At 40.3% G+C, this 22,774-nt stretch overlaps 1 long non-coding RNA gene across 2 annotated transcripts in view; it reads left to right on the forward strand.

The window, feature by feature from the left end:
• Nucleotides 1-530: 530 nt before the first annotated feature.
• The window catches only part of LOC148224349 (uncharacterized), a 40,408-nt gene continuing 18,164 nt past the window's right edge, over nucleotides 531-22,774 (forward strand). For both annotated transcript variants that reach the window (XR_015802421.1, XR_015802418.1), the window contains exon 1: nucleotides 531-1,136. This is a non-coding gene — a long non-coding RNA (uncharacterized LOC148224349). The remainder of the gene's footprint in view (nucleotides 1,137-22,774) is intronic.

A 22,774-nucleotide genomic window follows, 5' to 3' on the forward strand; every position in this document is an offset into this window, starting at 1 on the left:
GACAAAACTCCCACAGGGTATAAATGCTCTGAAATCAGCATATCAAGGGTATAATTTCAGAATGGTGAGGACCAAGAATTCCCACTGAGAACAATGGAAAATAATGTTTGCTTGTTTAATTGTCTTCTCTGCTGCCTGAACAGTCTGTGAAGTCCCAAGGACTTATGAAAACATAAGCTTCAGGTTCTAGCCTGGGAGCATGTGTTGTGAGGGATCTTGTTTCCTGCCATATGGTCGTGTAAGAAGGTCTTTTAATTTCCCTTCCAAAAACAAGATCTAACACCAGCTTCACTAATCTCACCTCTTTCTTCTCAGTCTGTGCCTAGATTCACAAAATCTGTATCTTTTGTTTTCAATAAGTAAAAAAGAAAAATATTGTGGGTGGTCTTCTTCGGGTAATTACTGACAATAGAAATATAACAATTTTGTTACAAGACTGACAGTTTTTCTCAGCGAGTTGTCCTATGATTGATCAAAGGACTGCTGTGGATTTGCTTCTTTTGAACAAACTGCTATTTTCTCGGTTTTTTTTATTTTTTTTTTTTTAAAAAGCGGCTCATTTTGGATAAGGGAGCTGTTGCCCCTTTGTTGGGAGTTGTATTTCTCACTGGATACTTGAGCTTCAGCACGTGGTCTTGAGTTGATGATGGTGGTGATTCCCTTCTTGAGGCACCTCTCATGCCCTTCAGTGGCCTTTATTTTAGAGGCAGAGCAGTTTCACAGCTGACTGCAGGTGTGCTCTTTGAATACCACTTTTCCAACTGCTCTGTGGTTCAAATGAGTTCATCCATCCCTGACACTTGCACAGAAATGCTCCAGAAATGTATTATTTAAAGCCTGCCTTCCTTGGTGTTTCAGAAATAAAGGTGTAAACTTTCTTTAGAGGCCTGAGAAAATAAATATTTCCTTTTCTCTTTTAGGAAGAAGTGAAAGGCCAGGCTTCAAGCTGCACGCATACCCCCAGAGGGCCCTTATGGCAGGAGACATGTGAATGACCGGAGATGATGTTGTCATCGTCCTCACTGCATCCGAGGATGCTGAAGCCACCAAGGAGTGTCGTGCTGACACCTTGCCACTACTGTCACCACTGGAGCAATCAGCGTGTCCTGCATCACACCTTCACCTGGGCTCGGGAGGTAGGAGCTGCTCTAAAAGGTAAAGGTCTCTTATAGATTTATTACGGTTCCATGCTTTCTGTTACTGCCTGTTTAACCAGTTGCTCAAGGTAGAAAGCAAAACGAGTCTAAAATGAACGCTGCATGGTAAACATATTTTGAAGGGCCTTGTGAAGGGCTGGGGTCTGGAGACTTAGTATAAAGAGTGTGAGGAGGGCTGGCTGGATCTAATTGGTATTTTCATTAAATATGCTTTTTCATTTTCTTATAAATGCTTTGTTGGGGGTCCCCATTTGAAGGAAGGTGTGAAGAAAAGCGCTTTTAAGGGTCAAAGCTCCTTGTCTCTAGGGTATAAAATTCTCCAGTTTTCTAAGCCAGATTTGGGGGTCTTCTTCTATAAGTCATCAATTTTGCAAAATATAGGCCTATGAAAGCTCTCACTAGATGGGCTTTTCACTCTGCTACAGAATGAAAGCAAGTTTGAAAGCTTATGAACTGGAATTGCTGGTCTCCGGGTAGCAGTACATGGTGAACATTTCCCTTACAAAAAATCAGATAAATACTCCAGAATGTTGCAATAGCAATCCCAAGTAGAGCTGTAAAACCAATGTACAGAGGATGTGTTGGAGCAGAATGGTGACAAACAGCAGCAGTTTCAGGGAAGCATCTGTGCCTGTGGTGGTGTGGAGAACAGATGTAGTTGGTGTGTCACATGCAAGCAGTACCTCTTGTTGGAGCAGGTCTCTGTAAAGCAATAGAAAAGAACTCAGCTTTTTGAAGCATGGTATGTAAAAACATCTGCCCTTAAAATGACAGTAATGCATCAGGTAAATGGAGGTGAGCTAGAGCTTCATGCTGCATCTGACATAATTAAAGGCAGTGAAAAAGTACTGCTGTTGTAATGGGGGAGGATATGGTTTAATACATCTATCACAAAGAATGCCATTGTAAGAAGAGTGGAAACAGAAATAAAGATGCACCAGATTTGTACCAGCAACAGAATTTCCCAGTACAACTTCTGCAGTTTTCATCAGGCACTTGGTAGCACCTCTGCAAAATGACTGTTATCTCTGGGCATGTTTAAAGTGTTATGCTACACTTCCACGGACTCTGTCAGGTTACATCTTGTTGCAAGGGACAAATCCTGTGCAATGGCTTACCCCTTCAACTTCTGTTCTTGGATTAAATATTTGGGCAACTCTCTGAACAGTATGAGAAGTGACAGCCTTAGATCAGTTCAGGAGACGAGGGTCTTGGATTATTAGCCCACTACTCTGTGCTCATACAGTAGTCTCCTTAAACCCTATAATAAAATAGTTTAAATAAAACAACACCTGTATCAAAATCTTAAATGCCAAAATAAGAATAATAAAATAGGAGTGACCCAATTTCAGATTTTCATGAGGAGACTGTGAAACACAAAACAACAACAACCAGAAAACAAATAAACAAAAAAATCAGTCTGGGCAAATGAATGCACAGATTGCAATTTAGATAGAATAAATGCATTAAGACCAGCAAGATGCCCATTTAAATATTCAAGGTGAATAAAAACCAAAGCATGCACCAGAGTTTTGGTTGCCTCAATCATTAACCAAGCACAGACTTTAAAGATGTTCAATAAAGGCAATCGACAGGTCTTTACAACACAGTTAATATGGAATGAAAGGACAAGTCAGAGTAAAAGGTCACACCCAATTGCTGTGCTGTGGCCAAAGAAATATGATGTGGTGATATTCAGGAAGAGGAAAAAAAAATAATGGAAAGGAGGCAAGTTAAGAGACAGGGCCTGTATAAATCATTTGCCTTATCCACATAACTAGAAATAAAAATTAGCATCCACTGGGAGATGTCACTGAAGCAATGTGACGCATGAGGAAAATCATCCTTGAAAGAATAAAGAGGCAGCACCACTGGACATTTTAATGTGAAATGTAGCAGATTTACTACAAACAGACTCTCAGCCAGCTTCTGGGTGAAATTCTTGGCCCTGTGCCATGGCTGACATGCCATGGGACAAGCAAACCTTGGCACCTTCTCTGTCCAGATGGGAAAGACTTGACAATACCTACTCAAAGCCTACAGTGAATCAGCTCCACTGTTGGCAGCTTTTGTATCCTTCTCAAGCTGAGAACTTCCTCTGATGGCTTCTGAGTGGTCCTTGGTCCTCCCTACTTCACCAAACTTTAGATACAGTTAAGCCTGTGATGTCCTTCAGACCTCCTTGGGAATTACTGGGTCCTTCTTGGTGGACGACCAGTGCCATGAAGAACCAGAGCTTAGGCAATGGCATGAGCAACTCATTGGTGCAAGCAGAGATCCTGGCTGGAGCCTGCTGTTGAGAAGGGAGGAATCTCACAAGAACTCTTGGCTCTGTGCTGTGGAGAGGGAGCTTCCAGCCAGCTGGGCTTGGATGGTGAGATCTCTAGGTAGGGTGGCAGATCTGGGAATTCCTGAAGGAGAATAACAGTCTTTGCTGATGCTATCACTTTTATTGCATCAGGAAAATGAGTCTTCAGGTGAAATAATTCTTCTGTTTTTGGAGGGGGGATAAATAAACAAGATTTTTTTAAGATTATAACAAGAGTACAGTTGACTTACACTGCTGATTTCTTATGCAAATATAAAACACCTCTGCAAGGCTTTGAAACTTTGGCTAATCATTCAGCCAAAATTGCTACTCTATATTAATAATAAAGACATCTATTGATGATTATGTTCTGGATTCACTAATCCAATCACAAATGCCTTTTCTCTGTAGTTTCTTTGTACTCATATTTCTTACTCTTTTTTTTTTTAATATAAAAATAATTGGAAAAACCTCAATAAATAGATTACAGGAACAGACAGGAATTCCATTACTATACAAGTTCTTCCCATTTCAGCATTTGCATGACAATTTTTTTAATAGCAGAATACATTTAGGGCAACTAGGGAAAAGTGCATGGCTTTCTGTTATGTGATATCACCCTTATTTGCCAATACTGTGAGCACACAAATGACCCACAAAGATTTCACTTGAAAATTCAGATTGGACACTGGTGCTGGTGTTACATCAAGACCTTTTGTGAATAGAAATGCATGTCTTAGAACTATTCTAGGCTTTCTTTCTCCTCAGAAGAGAAAGATGAACTGAGATTGGCTCTTTTATTTTTTATTTACCCTAGTAATTTTACAGACAGGATTATTTGTAATCCAATTTTCTGGAAAGAACTAGTTCATGCTCAGCAATTTAAAAGTTTCTTGCTCCTTTTCCTTCCAAAACTGCTGTGCTGCTTTGTGCACACAGCCCTCTGCTCTTGCCTCTCCCTGTGCTGCCTTCTCTTGTCAGGGTCTTCTGGGTTCCAGCTGCTGTAGCATTATGGATACCTTCTCCTGATCCTTTCAGCTCAGTAGAGGAGAAGTTATCACTCAACAAGAAAAAACCTGGCTAGAAAAATGTGTTGTTCCAACTCTTATTAATCAAATACAGAGGACATCTGCCAGGCAATTGAGGATAAGACAGTAATGGTCTGGAAACAACAGAAATGGGTAATTTCTGCTGTGTCTGCCCCACCTCATTATCTCCTCCCATCTCCCTTCCAGACTATCACCTATGTATCTACTGTGTGCCTGCTGTGCATCCTTGTGTTACCACACATCTCCATCCTCCCTTCCATTGCTTTTGAGTTTATACTATTCAAGACACATCAGGAGATCATCTGGTCTTTTCTAGATAAGGGATGGACCAGCTGTGCTGCAGATGGAGAAAAGTGAAGATTGCTACAGCCTTGAGACATCCAACAGGTTGTTCAGACACAGGAAACTGTAGGGCTGTAATTTTCTTTTCCTTTTTTCCTCTTTTTTTGTTTTCTTTTCCTGCTGCTGATAACCTTTTTCAGAGGGATACTATTTTGCAAAAGATTTAGTCTCATGAGCTGTATTGCTCAACTGGGCAAATTTCTGCTATATTCATGTGATAAAATTATTTATAAGATCTTTAACAAGTACTATTCATTTCACAGATTATGACTGCAGCCTCCACACAATGGATAGTGTTGGCAGGGGAAACATAATTCAGTCAGATGGCTCAAGAAATAATCTGTCATATGTACAGGGAAAAACTCAGTGAGGAGGCTTCTGGAAGGCTAAAGTTTATGGTTTTGTGTGCATATGATATGGAGTACTGGTGGCAGTGGTGAAGATGAGGTTAGACAAAAGCAAAAAAATGCTCATCTTTTTTTCACTTTGCTTTTGTGATAGTCTTTTTAACAATGTGGGACTTCACTTTTTAGAAAAGAAGTTTATGGTTTTGTGGGAAGTAATTTCATATAGGCAATAATCTAGTCATACAAGTATTGGGTTGCCAAAGGACTTGGATTCTAGCAGTCTCCCCTTTTCTCATGCCTGTAAGGAAAGGTGTGCCCTGCATTATCAAAAAGTGATTTTCCATGTCCTGCAAAGCCATCCCACAACCTCTAGTATTGTTTAAAGATTAATACAGCTGGTGAAACAAAACCATGTTTTTTGCCCTCTGCTGTTCTGGAAAACAACCCTGGTCTCGGTCTCCATATTCTTGTCTTTAGGGACCAGAGCCTCCCTGTGACTCTGCTTCAGTCCTTCTCTGCAGTGCAGTAGCATCAGCCTTCATCCTTTCCATCCTTGCTCCCTGCTGCCATTCCTGGGAAACACTTGAGTCACTGCTGGGCCTGCTGCTCTTCCTGCTGTGAGGCAGAGCAGAGGCAGCAATGCAGCAGGGGCACTGCATGGGTCAGAGGTTTCCCCTGATCCTTGCTGAGCTCTCAGGGGAGCTTGCAATTGTCCAGACGCTTGTGGGCAAAGGAGGAGGCAAGGAAAGTATGCAGGATTGAAGCGATGACTCTGCACATCCCACAGCTCTCAGGCTTTCCAGCTCCCAGCTGCTGCAGGGCACTGGCAGATATTTTCTCCTCAGATAGCATGTGCAGAGGTCAATGACAATAGCTTAATGCTTATTATTTTTGCCTATAACTGGTATGGGTAATATTCAAAAGGAAAGTGTGACTCATAACTTCTGGTTGCTTTCACTCACTCTCTTTTTTAGGGTACACATATTTATGTGCCAATTGCATCAATTAAATTGCAAGCAATCTAAGTACATTTACAGTCTGCCTTTAAAGTGCCAGTTCCATATTGTACTTTCCAATTAAGCATGAGCAGATTAATGGAATGCATTCTTCTCTTGGGTCAACTCTATTGCCATTAGGTGGATACGCTCTCATGAATCCAAGTTTTCTTTCTGTGAAAGCAGAAGAAACTACATATTCAAAAAATAAGGAAATTTCTACCAAGCAGAATCAGCTGAGAGAAAAAAGAAGAGAGTCCCTTCACTCCCACTTTTTTATTCCAGTTGTTGTTTAATTGTTTCTTCGACCCAGTGGTTTAGTGATTTCACATCTATTTAATTAACAGAGAAATGGATAGGGTGCACTGAAAAACAAGAAAGGAAGATCAGATAGACAAATGGTCTCTGTAAGTTCACAGTTCTTAAAACAGATGTTCACCTCCGCTGGCTATGGTATATCATTATCTCCAGGAACCCTGAAGAGAGAACAAAATCCTTCATTACTTGTAGGAAAATTAGAACAGTCTTACAGGACTAAACACCAACCCATTTCATCAGATCTCACTGCTGTTATATTACTCACAAGTCAACAAGTGTGTGTCTCTGGGGAAACTGAGACTGCAGATAAACATTGCAGTTGTCTGTGGAATGAGGGACTATGGAGATGTGATGATGAGGTGGTGTCTAAAGCAGAAACAGCTACATGGTGGGAGGCTGAGGCAATTCATCTGCTATTTATTTGGTGTAAAGGCAAGATGTCAATTGTCTCTGGGACTTCTTGTTTTTTGAACAGGGTCAGCTTATTATTGAAGAGGGGCCTGCCTGGCCTATAGCTACCTGTAGCTGCCTGAGCCTCTGACTGAAGGGTTAGGGAATGTGTGGAAAAGCATATTGCCTCTTGCTTTCTTTTTTCTACTTTCACTAGACATTGCAGACATAAATAGGTAAAATATCAGTCCAGTGCTAAGAAGTCTTCATTTCTTCTGCCAGGAAAAGAATCAATAACTGTGGGGATTCCTCCTGTCCTAGGGAGATAGACAAGAAATAGGTAGACAGGAGAAGTTTGCCCATGCAGTCAAATGCAGGCACAGACACACCTGTGCAGGCTGGCCACTGCCTAACTCCCTGGCCTTGAACCTGGCTTCCCCACCCGTGGGGCAAGAAGTGTTAGGTTCTGCTGTGTAAGCAGTTGAGATGGCAACCATGAACGAGCCCCTCGGAAAATGTGCCCTGAGCACTTTGATTACTGGTGTCCCAGATTTAGCATGCCTTGTGATTATGCTTTATTGCTCTTACTGTCTCCACTGACTTTTAATCACAGCTGAGTATTTCAAATCTGACAGCCATTTCTGACTTCAAATGTATTAAAGGAGTATTCAGACTGCCAAATAACAAAAGTGTGGGGATTTGCCAGGCAGGAGGCACTAGAGGGACCCCCTCTGCTTCCCCTTTAGCTCTCACCCTTCCCCCTTACATCAGAGCCCTGGTAGTGGAAAAGAAATGTTGAAATCAATATAAGAATAAATTGCCACGTGGTCTTTATTGTGGAGGCAAGGTTTCTACAGAAAATCCTTGTAATCAGAAAAGAAGGAAGATGAGATTAAACTGATTAAACTGAGAAAGTCAAAAAAGGACAACTTGAAAGATTAGCTCGAGGACGACTGAAAAGCATAATCCTCCATGCATGTTAAGTAGAACAGTCCCTCTCTGTTATCAGCCCCTTCATCTGGTGACCTTCTGTAGCATTAGCACAGAGCTACTTGATCCAAGGCAAATAGTGAAAATTGAAAAGCCAGAATGCCAGTGATTACAACAGGTATCAATATTACTGCAGTGATGGTTTGTTATCATTAGGGAGCTCCATCAGAGCTCATTCTGTAAGCAAAAGAACAGAAAATCACAAGTCATTACACTTGTAGCAGGCAATAGAAGAAAAGACCTTGTGTTACAGTGGAAAAACCTTTTTCATCTGTTTCAACCTCTAAAATTACAGTGTCAGAAGAGGAAAAGAGATGGGGGGAAGCAACACAGGAGCTCACCTGTGTTTCTTTCCCTGGGAACAACTGCACACAGCCTGTGTGTGCTACTCTTTTCTTCTGGAGTGAGAGGAAACAAAAGGCCTGTTTCAGTTTTACTGGTTCAATGACATTTTTTGCTTCACACCCCCAACTTTATAGCAAATTTGTTCCTGTGTGGGCCCAGCAGCAGCAGCAGCAGCAACGCTGGCACCTCTGCAGCCTTACAGTTCCACATTGCAGGGCTGCATGTGTGTGAGCCTGGTGTGGTGCTGTTCAAGGACAGCATCTTCTCCCTTCTGCTTTAGAAATGTCAGAAGGTCTGGAAGAAGAAAGAAAGAAAGCCTGCTCTAGACAAGGGTTGTTGAGCTCAAGTACATCACATATGCCATCTTAACTTATAAAGGAATATTGTTGCTGATTAGACTCACATTTTGTGCTTTGGAAATGTGCTTAGCACCACATTGACATAGAAACATTTTTAGAAGATGACTTCATTGTCTTTCCTTTTAAGTTGGCAGAAACCACAAAAGCTAAGAAGTAGGGAGTGGCACAGGTTTGTGACTGTGTACTTCACCAGTTTTATTTGCTATAATGCTTCACGTTTTTGCCTGTTTTTTTCCTTGACTCTGTTCCCCCTGCTCCCCAAAATTCTGTCTTTTTACCCCACTATTGCCCAGAAATGTATTATACTCTTTTCTTTGTCAAAAGCCTGGGAGTCTACAGTGCTATAAAGCTTTTTTGTAATGTTGCTGATGTAAATGGAGAAGCATGACTCTGAATCATTTAAATGCTTTGACTGAATCCTAGATTTGTCACTGAGTTCCTGTTTCATTTTGTTCAACTTGCTACAAGTCAGTGCTACTGTTTTCCCTGCTGCCTTTGTTGGTCTCTGAGTTAGGCATGAAGTCTTCCTAGGTCAGAATTGTCTCTTACTGGGCATTTGTCAAGGAAATGTGACTCCAGTTAAAAATACTGTAGTCAACTGTCATTAATGGAAAAAGACAGTATCTATTTTTAAATAATTTGTCATCATTTTTAAACCCACAAAATTTCACATTAAAAAGCAAAATGCATTAGTGTAACAGCATCAGGCTTAAATGTTTTGAAAAATCTGGGGGGAAAAAAAGGTCCTTCTACTAGTGAAATTTAATCTAGCTCCAGGATCCAGAGAATAGACCCATTTCTGGCAAGGTTCTTTATTATTCATTTGAAAGATCTTATCTGCATATAGCAGTTATGTCAATAAGGGGAACTTAATGGTATAGTCTTACCTTGCCTTTCTTTACTGGAGAAGTAAGGATCCCACTACACTTTTGCTCCCAAAAAGCTTTTGCCCTTTTGTCAGTAGGTTGGGTCAAACCTAATCTAAGTAGGAAGAAGCAGTACTGTGGCCTTGGGAGAGTTCCTACTTCTGCCATGTCTGAATGTGTCCTCAGTTTGCTTAAGTCTCAATGAAAAGAGGTTTTCAGTTCAGGAGGTAAAGGGATTCATTAGATCTCATTCCCAGAAATGTCTACCTGATTGAGAAAGAGTCCCCTCAGGGGTAACGCTCATAAGCAGGAGGAGGCTGAGAGGCTGAAAAATGACCCATTTTGAAGTTTATCTAATTAGCTTCAAATATATAAGTTAGGTGTTTTGCTAGATGGATTAGTGTAATTATCTTAGTGCACCTATTCATGCTAGGAATGTCAGAAAACCGGAGAACAGAGGAGCTAAGAAAGAAATCACTGTGGCTCAGCCTGTTGACTGCCCTGACCCACGTGTAATTGTGCTACAGAGGAAAGAGAGAAAGCTGGGAAAAACACAAGGTGAGAGCAGCTGCTTCAAAGACAAAATATTGACAGCTGACCTACAAATAAATTGACAGGGATATACCTTGGCCCGAATTCCTTACACACAAATACTACAGAAAAATCATGCCAGGTGCATGCAGTCATTGCATAAAGGCAGTATCCTTATTGTTAGAGCAGCAATTTGATCTGAGGTATTCACTGTAAGCTCTGTATCTTTAGTTTGGCTTCTGTCACTGAGCCATATTTAAATTGAATGAAAGGATTTTTCTTCATCTTGAAACTTCTTCTGATGGAGAATGGATTACTATTTTATTGTTTGGTGCCAGATTTTTTTTCCAATCCATTGATAATGAAATCCTGCACATCTTGCGAGATTGGTTAAAAATTCCCTTGAAAAACAGTCGAGAGCTATGAAATGGCTTTTCTCAAAAAGGACTTCCATTTCTTTTTTGGAGGAAGGGGGTGAGAATTAAAAAAAAAAAAAAAAAAAAAGAAAGAAAGAAAAAAGGAAAGAAAAAGAAGAGAAAAAGGAAGAAAGAAGAAAGAAAGAAAGAAAGAAAGATAAGAAACGTACAACTGGGTTCAGCTTCTGTGTTACTAAGCTTGTGTTGGTTAGGATTTGGTTTTTAGGTGCACATCTGCCATGATGTATAGAAGCAGACTGGAGAAAAGAACAGCACTGCCTGAGTAAACCTGAGACCAATCAATGGCTCTTCCAATCATTTATTTTTAAACAGTGAGCACTCCAGATGTAGGGTTTGTTTCACCCACAGAAATTATACTGCAAATCTTGGGCTGATGGCCTGCTTCAGTGCCACACAAAATCCACTGGCAGCTGGAGTTATTTACCCACCTTGTGGAACACCCTCTTTAGCTCCTAATTCACACTGCCTCCGTGCCCCCATTCTGTAGGATTAGCTGAGTTTCCAGCTAATGGCATTTCTAAGTGTATCAAGTGTGCAGCTTTAATTTTCCCAGCATCTCATTGACTTTCTAGTCAATATTGCCGTGATCCTTTCAGAACCAGTCTTGTGTTCAAAGTATTGTAAATGAGTTTAATCACTGGAATGACCTGGTTTTCTGCAGGGTTGTGCACCCCTGGTAACCATGCAGTAACCAGGTGACCAGCACCCCCTCTGCCCCTTGATTCACCAGGGCTTTGAGTCATGCCTGAAGAGAATAACATCAGGATTAAAACACCCTTAAGAGTGTACAGAATAGTCATCCTTTCCCCAATTTTTTTTTTTTTTAGTTGGAAAGGCCTGTTTTACCAAAATCTAAATTTTTCATGTGAAAAATGTTAATTATTACCTTTTTGTCATGAAAGAACATCTAAGGTCTAAGCACCAGATAGTGATCTTAACTGGGCCCAACCACTTAATTGGTTTGTGAAATTTATCTGATTTAATTTGATGTATCATTTATAACAGAGCAAGTCACCTTTAGCATTACAGCTTCTTGTTATGTTTCCGTAATGTGAAATTGAAAGGACCAAAATCAGGACATGATATTTTAATTTTAATAAAATTGAATGGTTGTGACTTAATAATCACAACTTGAAATAATCATTGCTCTTTTTCATGTAATGTTTTCCATCTGGAATTTGGAATGAAAACAAACTTCAGAATGTGTCAGTTTCAGACAGTTTGAAACTTTCAAGTGACAAGCAGCTTTATCTCTCTGCTTGTACTAAAGTTATTTTACAGGTATATGAACTTTCTCCCTTTGTAGATTTTTTTTCTTGCTGCTTTAAAGGCAAGCATTTGTCCTTGAGTCACAGCAGAGGGCAATCAAATGAATTGAAGACTCGACTTCTGCCCCTAGCCTTTATTTTTGGCAGAGCAGAGAAAGTAGAGGGAGATGTGTTCTGACATCTGTGGTATGTGGTGGTTGGTGAACTTGCAACTTCACAGCTACGCTCCTTCCTCATATGTGCTCCTCTCCTGTCAGCTCCTTTCTGTGTCCCAGAAAAGTAACTGCTGGCACCTGGAGAAGGAGGGCTCGTCCTGGCTACAGAGGGACATTTGTTCTGAAGGAGTGGATTGTTATAAACATTTTTATGTACACACACTGATGAGAGAAGAACTTGGAAAGAGAGACCCCAAGAGGCAAAGGGAGAAGAGAGTAGCTAGGAATTAAGTGGCTGGAAAGGAAAAAAAGAAATCCAGACCCTGCAATTATATGTGCCTTTTAAGCCTGTTAGAAATTTCTGGGTGGTGACATGAAAAAGAGTTCGAGGATTCCCACCAACAAGCAGGATGCCTGCACTGCCAGCTGATGGCTTAAGGCCAGGCTGCTATCCAGCTGCCATTATGCCCTGCAGGATACCTTGACTGTTATACCTCTGGATGAGTTTAGCACTCTCCTGGTTAAACCCCTTTGTTTCCTCAGCGGTTCTGCTTCAGAATGTAGTTTTGATTTTGGAAATTAGGGAGAAACTGTCATTTTTAGTGAGATTTCAGATATCTAGTTGACATTATTTATGCTATCTATTGAAGACATTATAGAAATCCTTTCAGCATGTTCCTATCTGAACATGAATGTGGCATTTTAAGAGCCCTGCTTGTTGGAGCACTGTGTTTATGGTCTACACATAAACTCTTTGACTAAACACTAACAAATGTAGCTGTAGCAATAAAGAAAATGTGAAAAAAAATGGTGACTGCTGGAGAAGTAGCATCAAGCCCAGGGCAAGGTGATGAGTTCATGTTCTAAGGAAATTGGTGAAGAAGAGCTACTTTAAACAAGAACTAGGTGCTTTTTAGGACAGGTAGGGATGGACATGGTATATTTGGAATGCTCTGATATTCTTCCTGATGCATAGACAACTTACAAAAGTCAGGATATCTCTTCCTGTTATTCATAACTTATTACTTACATATAATTAGCACTTTGTACCCTCTGAGGGCTGACCTTCATAATCACACAAGCTGAATTCATATAGATTTTTATTTGACTTGCTGCAGGTAGATCACAAAAGACCAGTCCTTATCAGCAATCAAGTCCTCTGTTAGCACTGCCATTCATAGCCTTTTGTGCTTTTTCAGTTGTGTCCCTGCTACTCTATCAGGAAACTTGCTTGAGAACACTCTTCTCATTTACTGCACACACATCTCCTCAGGTCTGGGCTATTTCTCTTTCAGCTGACACTTTCCCCAGGCTACAGAGGTCTCTGTTTCTCCTATTTCCATACCTTTGCAGATGGAGTGCCTGTTTGCTTCTGCCTTCTGAACAGATACTAATCTGAACTTTTCACATTTTAGGTGACAGTCAGGATAGTATTGTTAGGGATCTGAGCTGAGGCTATTTTTGATTTAGCAGTTGAAACTCTTAAACTTTCAAAAATTTGAAGAAACTAGCCTGATAGTCTGAGGTGATGTAGTCACGTGACACAAAGGAGAAGAAGACTTAATCCCCTCTGTTCTGTTTAGCACTTGGTTACCTGGAGAGTACCTCTCATTTCATCAGCAGCCTGGTTTCGGTCCTGTTGGCATTGCCTGTGTTTTTGAGAAGTTTTGTGTCAGCCATCTGTGTCATAGAAGCTGCAGGTGGATGCATGATGCCAGCAGGAGCTGTGCCAGACCTTTCCTCACGCAGCAAAAGAGCAGTAGTACTGATGCTGTGGGAATTAGTATTATTGTCAGTCACTTCTTGTTTAACTCAGTTTGAAATGAGCTCAGTAAAGCTGAAGAATGGCTTAATAGTTAACTGCAATTTGGCTGAATGTCAGGTAGTGCCTTTGGGTCTGTAAAAATTTGCAGTGATTAAACCACCTTCTTAAGAAACCTGTTTTGCTGAGCATTTTGAATATGTGTTTTTGTTGTCCCTTTGAGTGTAGGGCACTATATGGAGGCAGTGTTGTTCTTTGAAATCAATGAAATAGATACATGGAAAAGATTAAGTGAGGGACTATTGACTCGTAGATCCATGATATACCTCACAGAGCTGTAGCATTCAAAATACTTATTTCCATAATTGATGAGAATGGTTTCAAAAGATCACAGCACAGCTACTGCTCTTACCAAACCAAGTGAATTTTACTTCCTGCATGTTAACATCTGCAGTGATTTGGAATTGAAGATTAAGGATCCTCTGCCACTAAAAACCCAGAAAATGTTAAATGGTTGGAGCTTTGGTAATGTAAGCAGTAATTGCTGATCTTTGGGCTGGCTTGTTTTCCCTCCTTGTGTCTTTGATTGCTGCCCTCAGACATGGCTTTCAGTCTGGAGGCAGATTTGCCTGGTTGTTCCCAAAATTCAAAATATGTGAAATTTTTTGAAGGAATACATGATTTGAAACTCTCTGTGGGTTCCTTGGCTATTGTGTGTCATGCATCACCACATTTTGCAGTTACAGAGACAACATGAAGGATCTGGTAGGACTGGTGCTGCTTCACTCTCCCTTTTAACAAGTCTCAATAAAATTACCAAGACAATAGCAATAAAAAATAGAGACCTCAGTAAAATTTTCTTTCAAAACTCTGAAAAAATTACCTAAATGACCCTAGGCTGGAACTTCAGAACTTCATCTGATGTAATATAAACTAGTTCATTGGACGTTTATGGATTTAGGAGATTGGACTAGATGATCTTCAGACATCCTTTCCAACCCCAACAATTCTGTGATTTATAGTAGTTGAAGATGTGTTCCAGTGCTATATAAAATTGCATTCTTCATCCCAATAGTTGCCACAGTTGTTTTTATTCCCATACTGTACAAAGTAAGTTCTTGTAATTGTTGCCCTGCAACTTTACATGAAATGCTGGCACAACATGTAAAATCAGCAGGTATTTCCAGATGTCTATGAATGAGTAAGTGCAAGAATAATGAGGCTGGAGCTGCTGTTGTTACTGCTGTGTGCAAATATGACCAGGAATCCTTGATATGGACTCAGCCCTTCTCTGTTATCTGCTGTTCAATAACAGAACTAAAAGATGATTTGAACAGTCTTTTGGACAGAGACCAAGTTTTGCAATATATGTTCTGTAGAAAACCATGAATGTAAATAAAGGCAAATACACTGTTTGCCCCCAGCTACTGTGTATGCCTCGTGTGCTGCAGGTTGGATAAGTGTGTGCCATTTGCTGTTAGCACAGGTCTATCTGCACAGAAGGGAATTCTGTCACATGCAGATGTAGCCAGGGAAAACCTTTTGTTTGTACAAGACGCTTACTGACACTAATTAAATATTTTCTTTATTTGGAAAGCAGACAATTCATGGCTACCTACATGCCCCCAGATTCACACAAATAGCTGATTACAAATCTCTTATGTTCTGGAAGACTGAGAAGGAATTCCTATTTTAGTCCTGCTGAAATGACAAAGGTAGGCAATTCAAGTAATGGCCTGTTAGTCAGTTATTAAATATTGCTCTTCAGCAAAATTGCTAATGATGATGGTCTTTCTATGCTACCTTTAGAAGAGTGCAGAGTATATTCTGAAGAGACATTATCTTGGATATAGAAGGCCACTAGCTTGAATGCTGTCCAAATCAACCAATTATCTGTGACAATCAACTAGCTCTGCCAGGCCACACAGAGATTAGTTGCTATATAAAGTTCTGTGCTTTAAATTAAATGGCTAATGGTAGAAAGGTGAAATTGTTCAGAGGATAAGACTTGATTTTTAGAGGAAGAATAAACTTTTAACAGAGGTGGGCTGCCTCCTGTGGGTATAAGGACCATTGTTCTGAGTAAGTATCTTCATCATCCTTTACAAGCTGTTCATAGAAACTGTACAAGTACAGCTAATCTAAAATCCTTCAACCAGCATCATGCTGTCCAAGTAAATGCTGCTGTGTGCAGGGAGGTAAGTGTTGTGGGACAAGTACAAAGTGTGACAGAAGCTGCTCCGGTTGGGTGAGATAAGCAGTAGGGCTGACTTCTGATGATGTATTGTGCTGGCTTTGGCTGGGGCAGAGTTAATTTTCTTTGCTATGCCTGGTATGGCACTGTGTTTTGGAGTTGTGCTGACCACGAGGTTAATAATATTTATTTATTTGTTTGTTTGTTTGTTTTTAATTGTTTTTCTTATTATTGCTGAGTGGGGCTTACACAGAGCCAAGGCCCTTTCTGCTTTTCATACTGGTGAGGAGACCGGGGGTGCTTGGGCGACTGGGTAGAGACACAGCCAGGACAGCTGACCCAAACTGACAAAAGAGATATTTCAGACCGTCTTACATCATGCTCAGAATATAAAGCAAGGGGAAGGAGGAAAGGGGGGACATTTGAAGTGGTGATGTTTGTCTTCCCATATAAGCGTTACATTTGATGAGGCCCTGCCCTCCTGGAGATGGCTGAACACCTGCCTGCCCATGGGAAGCAGGAAATTAATGCCTTGTTTTACTTTGCTTGTGTACATGGCCTTTGCTTTCCCTATTAAATTGTCTTCATCTCAACCTGAGTTTTCTATCTTTTACCCTTTCAATTCTCTCACCAATCCTGCTGCTGGGGAATTGAGTGAGTGGTTGTGTGGTATTTGGTGGCTGTCTGGAGTTAAATCAATACATATATTCAGAACAGAGATGAAGGAGAGAAGCACATCTCATTCTTCACACATCATAAAAATGGTCAAGCACAAGAGCTTTAGCTATGATTGCTAGAAACGTTTACTTTTGTCCTTGCAAACAAAGTATCATCTACAGCTATTGGCAAAATAAATGCTGTCCTCAGGGCAATACTAGAGAAATGTTGATTTGGCACAGTTATACAAGGAAAGAAATTTTGACTGATTGCATCTTTAAGATAGTTTAAAAAACAGTGTTAAAAAACAGAAAGAGGTTACCATGAAGAAACAAGCCAAGCAGATACAAGGCTCCACTCAGAGGAGCTTGCTCAGACTCACCTGCATCAGAAAGCCCCAGTTCAAGTGTCAAATCTCTGCAGAGTACATGTGGTACTGTCACTCCTGCTGCTGTCCAAACTAAGAAGCAAGGAAGAAAAAAACAGGGGGAAGAAGACACTGCCTTTGCCAGGAGGAGATGCAAATGATAAGAGGAGGAATATGAGTAATCATGAGCATAAGCTGTGGGCCAGAGGCTCCTGCTCCTCACTCAGCTGGCACCTGGCTGCATAAATCCTGTGCCCTAAACCTCTTCCTTTGCCTGGTCACCAGCAAGCATTGAGTTTTTCCAAAGCAATGAAATATGGGCTTAAGTTACAGGGCCAAGCCCTCACTGCATGTAAATGGGAGTGACTCCATTGCTTTCACTGGCTAAGGTTCTTGCCCTCAGCTTTCAAGATGCTTTTAAGTATTGGATATAAGCAACCTGCCACCATGGATACACTTTGGTTTAGAGTGGATTTTTCACTGCTCCAACGTACCTATTAATTGTAGTAATGTTTTTCTGCACTCATTTGGATTAAAATGCTATTTCTAATTGTCAGTTAATGGGTTTTAGTGAAAGTAATTTCTTAAACATTATGTACTCAGTTTAAATCTAACAGGGTAACTAAACATTAAAGTAACAGGGGGGAAAATCTATATTGCTCTAATTTGTATTGTATGTTCTTTTCACCAAGTATAATTGCTATTGAATGTCTAAAGCAGCATTCTCCAAAGCATGAATAACCAGAAAAAAAATGTTGCAATTGTATGTAAAAAGCACTGTCATACCTTGCTACCATAAATATGGGATGAAATATGAAGATTCTTCATATTACAAGAATTACAAGAATTACAAGAATTACAAGAATTATGTGCTCTGCATTCATGTCTGTTTCTTGCTCACTTAGATAGGGTTTTTATGACTATCTAGCTCCCAATAGTGTGAGGTTATGGTGAGTATAAAAGATGCATGCATGTTTTGTTGGTAATGTAAGCTACATGGAGGGCTAAAACCAGACTGAACAAGTGTCTGAAATTGTATGATGGACGGGGTGATGTTGTGTCACAGAATGGCACTTTTTTTCCTCTATGCTGGAGAATAAACTCTATTTTCATATTTTCATGAATGGATCTTCCTCCTTAAAGCTCAGGGGGTTGTATTGCCATAGGCACAGGAGACCAGAGTTCACCTTGTTCTGTGAGTAAGGGAGGAGCTGATGTCCAAGGTATCACTACTGCTAAGACTTCCAAGAAACAACAAAATGCAAAAATCCTGATTTTTTTATTTATTACTTGGGATTTTAATTACCTCCAGATTTATCAATAGTATGTTTGACCTTGCTGTCTATAATATTCTATCTGATATTTCATACCAAACAAAAATTTGATGTAAGAGGGAAAACTATCATTACGGGGGTATTCTTGATGCTTTGATCATCCTAATGCGTTAACCAAAACTTTTTTAAAGCCCTATGTCTGTCCAACATAGACATGCATAAATAATGTCCTGCAGCTTCAGAAAGCTCATCAGCAGCCTGTAAAGATGGGCATCTTTAGGGGTCTTCATGACCTCATCCTCAAAGGTTATCTGAAACATTTTAATGAAATCTAACTGACCACATATGAGGCACACACTCCCTTGTCTTCACTGTCATGATCCAAAGAACTGCTTCCCATTCTGATTTATTCATGGCTACAGGGTGCACACCTACAAAAGAAAACTTATTAGGAGAGGAGGTATGAGCTGCTGCATAGCAACCTTTTCTTCACCAAAATACAGACTTTAATATTTATCTGGTGTCTGTCCCTTAACTTCTGCTTTCCAAACTCTAAAACCTGATACTAATTCTAATTTCCTATAGCTATATAATTTCCAGAGAAGAGCTATAATTCTTTCTCTGTTTAACTACTTGCTTGAAAGGTGGAAATGTTCATGTGCTAAGTGATGAAACTTATGTACTATGCAACACATTCATTTTGTGATGTATGCTTTGCAACCTGCTTGCTCCTTCACCTGTGCTGTGTCTGCAGATCGAATCCCCCTGGCAGGTGCAGATTTATGGGGGATAAAAAGAGAATTTCATCTTCCTCACCCTCAGCTCTTGATTCACAACATCCACAGCACACGTTTTCCCAGAGTTATGCTGCAGATTATTTCGGAGTCTCTCCCTGTGCCTCATTTTGAAGGCAGAGAGGGTGAAGTTTGGGCACTCTGATATTTCGGGTCTGATCCCCACTGGAAGCTCCCCTTCTTTGTGCACACCCACCACGTGGAGGGAGCATAGAGACATTTTTCTCTTTCAGCTGACATCTGGAAGACATCTGCTCTAGCTTAAGGTGCTCCTAATTTGTACTGCTCCTTAGCAATCAGAAACAATGCCCAGTTCTCTCCTAAAAGTCAGCCTAACTTTTGAAGTAATTTTTGGTTGGTTTTTTTGTTGTTGTTTTCTTGGTTGTTTGTTTGGTTGTTTTTTATTTTGTGGTCTGTATGGAATCCATTTGCTGAAAATTAAAGTGCTGTAAGACCCAAATCAGGTTAATTTCAGAAAAGGTAGTGCACATCTTCTCCAAGGTTAATGTCAATGCTTTTCACATATTTTTGTGGAAACCAGTTGAACCAAGTAACCTGTCTCAGGCCTTACCTTTCCCAGCTGTGCCTGGTCAGTTTTCCAGGGTTGGTTTTACACCTGACTTTTGTGCTGAACTCAATGGGAAGTGTTCCATCAGCCTGTGCCAGCAAAAGGACAGTGACAGACAGTTGTAGGGTAATACTGTGTGAAATTGGCACAGACATTTCTGGATGAACTTGTCGCCTTCTCAAGCAGAAACTGAAAGTTCAAGGGAACTCTAGGGGCTTGTTTTGTGGCACTGGAGTGGGTAGACCTGAAAGCATGGAAGCTCCTTGGGGCAGGACCATGTCTGTTTTGTTTAGTATTGTATCAAGCTTCCCATTCTGTAAGTAAATAAAAATAACAATGACACTACAGTGCATTAGTGTCTGTGTGGGGAGCCCTGGGCTGGCTGTGTTATGCGTGTCAGTGCAGACAGTGGAGAAATTCCTCTCTAAGGAGCTGTGGACAACAAAGATTGTTCAGCCAGTGGTGTGACAGAGGTGTGCAGGATTGATTCTTACAGTGCTGTTTACACTTTACTAGCAGAGAATGCAGATCAAAATGGCTTTAGACAGGAATTTCTAAGCAAATCTGGGACGTCGTGTTTATTTTCTGCCTGTATTGCAAAAGTATCTTTCAGTATCATCAGTCCATATTTAAATAGAATGAGTAAGAAGTTCTTATGGTATAAGCATGCATGCATGCATTCAAAATAGCAAGGAATAAGAGGGTCAAATGCATTGACTGTAAAAAAAAAATGCTACAAAACTACTGAATATTGAAAACTACAGAGATTCAATTAACATGCAATAATAAAAGGAATTGCTGTTTATTTTATGGGTATTTTTAGTGAATTATGGATATACTCCCTTACTATCCAAACATTTACATTTAACTGCCCTGCTTTTTCAACTTTTCATCTCCTTCCATACAAACATATATGCAAGACAGTCCTTGTTGAATGTTGAGATGGAATTATCAGCACCATTCTACTTTCACTCCACCTTCTCACAAGTCAGTGATGATGATGGAACAGTTTGTTTGCTACTTGAAAAATGGTATATGTGGGAACAACTTTGGAAAAGGTCTCTGGATCTGAAATCTATGTGTCAGTGTCGACTTTGTTAGCTAATTTCAGCAGTGCTTTTAAGCTGCTGATTGCCAGGAGCTGGGACAATTCACAGAGGAGAGAATCACTCAGTCCTTTCTGCTGTGGCTTTTATATTTTTTTCACCAGGCAGATACTGGCAGGTGCTAGAGACAGGAAATTAAGTTAAACTAAATTCTGGTCTGACCCTATAGGGCAGTTCTTTCAGTTTTATTTAGAGCCACATCTCAGCAGTGGAAGAGTCTGCAGCCTGATCCATTACCCAGTTAAAAGAACATGTTGCAACTCACTTAAAAGCAAATGCAGTCTTAAATTACACATACAGAAGCTAAAAGTAGCCTCAGCTTAAATTAAAGGGTATGCTTTCCCAGAGGGGCAGCCAGCTTTGGTCGCCCAGAATGAGTCTTTTCCTGTGTGGGAGATTCTTTTTTAAGGCCATATCTACTTATGCCAAAATGCTTCCTGATTCAGAGGCTGTGCTAATGCAGGCAAAAAGGGAAAGGTGAAGCATTACACACTGCTATTACCCACTTTTAAACAAATATTCTTTTTTTGGACCTATGGAGGTTTGTGGGTTTGCTTCTTGGTTTGTTTTTTTTCTTTTTTCCTTTTTTTTTTCTTTTTAAAGACTGAGCAGGATTTTGGCAGGAGGATAATAAGGACTCCAGAATGAATTCAACATGATTCTTTTTTATCATGCTGCCAGGGTTTCATGGGAAAGATAGGGCTGTGGAAAACATTTTCAGTTGTGGTTCACAATAACACCTATCATCTGCTTGCATGTGGGACTCCAGTGAAGAGCTACACAAATTCTATGTGCCAGCCAGACAAAGCAGAGATAACTTAAATGGCAGATTACTGCATCTGTAAGAAAATGCCTAGGTAGGAGGCAGCCACCTGGACTAACAATTATTTTTGTAACAGATACTCTCAGCAGAAAAGGTTTTTTAGGTCATTTGCAAAGTCTAGGAAGACAGAGGAGGAGAGGAGAGATGGGGCTAGAGTTAAGTGAGAGTTGCACAGCATTTTCAGAATCAGAGGTCTGAATTCAAAGGCCTGCCCTTGGATAGGCATTAGGCACCTTTGTTGGATCTGTTCCTAAAACTGCAAGACAATAACTAGAAAGGCTTTGATACGAGGAAGCCAACCTCAGGTACAGAAATGTCTCTCAGGGTTAACATGCCTGTGCAAGTCTAAATTAGCAATAATGTGACCCAGAGGAGAAGGCATAGTACAGATCTGCGTGTTTTACTTTTCCTGCCCTCTCTCTTCTGAAAGTTAATCTCAAATTTTGCTTCATTTTTCTATACACTAACTTCAGAGTCTCATTTGTTGCTCAGTTCGCACCTCACCTCTTGGGTGTATTTTGTTTCTGTTGTTCCATTGTGCTGGCTAAATAATGCAGGAAGACTAATAAATTCAAATATAATTTCTGATTGGTTTAGCATCAGTTTAACTATCTAGAATAATTAAGTGTTATTGGATACTTTATATGATGAGTCCGTGATGTTTAGACTAGAAAATAATAAAATGCACTCAATTGATTAAGCTCTTTGTAGGAGTCTAAGAATTAGCATACTGTCTAATGGCAAATAATTCATAATTACCAAGAAGAGCTGATAAAAGGGTTCAGTGCTATTGACTGCCTGACTTGATAACCTTGATCAGCAAGTTTCATTAAAAGAAAAGTCCTAGCTTGAACATAACTCTGTAAAAGGCATGAGATTACTTTAACACTTTGTCTCTTGAATGGGATGCTGCTGTTTTGACAGACAGTCCCAAAGTGCTGCCTTTGGAGACCACACATGCTCCAGATTGAGGGGCATGTTGATAGGCTGACTGGCAACACATTCCCAAGTGGAAGTTTTCCCTGCAAGTAAAATCTCTGTTTTGAAACTAAGTAGTACAGGATATGTATAAAGCAACTCACTGCAAGATTTTGGCCTGCACTTCATTAACTACACTTGTCAGAGTAGGAAGATGAGTTCTGCAGTGGTATTTGGTATACTCTGTAGACTGTAGTTGGAGACACAGTCTGGTTCCTTTCACACATTTCTCTGAAGTGACAGTTGTTTGAGCCAAATTTGAGGTTAGACATAATTTGTAGAAATGACGAATGAGTAGATCACAGCTTTTGGAGTACACCTGTGCACACCTGATCTTTTCTAAACTGGAGAAAGGTGAATATTCGGGACTTTCATGGAGAGGGAAAGGTACTGC

Source organism: Sturnus vulgaris, chromosome 3 (assembly GCF_052056855.1).
Source record: "Sturnus vulgaris isolate bStuVul1 chromosome 3, bStuVul1.hap1, whole genome shotgun sequence".
NCBI lineage: Eukaryota > Metazoa > Chordata > Aves > Passeriformes > Sturnidae > Sturnus > Sturnus vulgaris.